Genomic DNA, 1,181 nt, shown 5'->3' with positions numbered 1-1,181 from the left:
TTAATTTCTAATTTCAAATTCTTTTTTTCAAAAATCACTTGATTTCTTTCTCACTTTGAATTTTTGAAAATTATCAATCAAATTTTCAAAATGTTTTCAAAATCTCTTGATTGAATTTTCGAAAATTCTCTTCCCTCCTTCCCACATCCTTTTATTTATGGAGTACTACTCCTTCTAAATGCACAATTCGAACCTTATCTAATTAAAGTTCGAATTCTCCTTCTCCTTCTTCTTTCTAATTCTCTTTTCCTCTGACATTTCAAGGAATCTCTATACTGTGACATAGAGGATTCCACATTCTCTTCTTCTTTTTTTATTTCTTATGAGCAGAAGCAGAGACAAAGGCATTCTTGTTGAAGCTGACCCTGAACCTGAGAGAACCTTGAAGCGAAAGCTAAGAGAGGCCAAAACACAACTCTCTTTAGGGGACTTGACCGAATTCTTCAAGGAAAAAGACATGGCAGCCGAAAACAACAACAATGCCAATAATGCAAGGAAAGTGCTGGGTGACTTTACTGCACCTACTTCTGATTTCTATGGGAGAAGCATCTCTATCCCTGCCATTGGAGCAAACAACTTTGAGCTTAAGCCTCAATTAGTTTCTCTAATGCAACAGAATTGCAAGTTCCATGGACTTCCAATGGAAGATCCTCATCAGTTTTTAGCTGAATTCTTGCAAATCTGTGACACAGTCAAGACTAATGGGGTTAACCCTGAGGTCTATAGGCTGATGCTATTCCCTTTTGCTGTAAGAGACAGAGCTAGAATATGGTTGGATTCTCAACCTAAGGAAAGCCTGGACTCTTGGGAAAAGCTAGTCAATGCCTTCTTGGCAAAGTTCTTTCCACCACAAAGATGGAGTAAGCTTAGAGTGGAAGTCCAAACCTTCAGACAGAAGGATGGAGAATCCCTCTATGAAGCTTGGGAAAGATACAAACAATTAATCAGAAGATGTCCTTCAGACATGCTTTCTGAATGGAGCATCATAGGTATTTTCTATGATGGTCTCTCTGAACTATCCAAAATGTCTTTGGATAGCTCTGCTGGAGGATCTCTTCATCTGAAGAAGATGCCTACAGAAGCTCAGGAACTAATTGAAATGGTTGCAAATAACCAATTCATGTACACTTCTGAAAGGAATCCTGTGAACAATGGGACTAGTCAGAAGAAAGGAGTTCTTG

The 1,181-nt window shown here is 38.4% G+C and overlaps 1 non-coding gene across 1 annotated transcript; it reads right to left on the bottom strand.

Annotated features, from left to right (window-relative positions):
* Window positions 1–862: 862 nt before the first annotated feature.
* Window positions 863–970, bottom strand: LOC130953002 (small nucleolar RNA R71). The gene has a single exon (XR_009075175.1). It is a non-coding gene; the product is annotated as a small nucleolar RNA R71 (small nucleolar RNA).
* Window positions 971–1,181: the final 211 nt, after the last annotated feature.

This window comes from Arachis stenosperma, chromosome 9 (genome assembly GCF_014773155.1).
Source record: "Arachis stenosperma cultivar V10309 chromosome 9, arast.V10309.gnm1.PFL2, whole genome shotgun sequence".
Taxonomy (NCBI): domain Eukaryota; kingdom Viridiplantae; phylum Streptophyta; class Magnoliopsida; order Fabales; family Fabaceae; genus Arachis; species Arachis stenosperma.
This window is presented reverse-complemented; position numbering and strand designations above follow the sequence as displayed.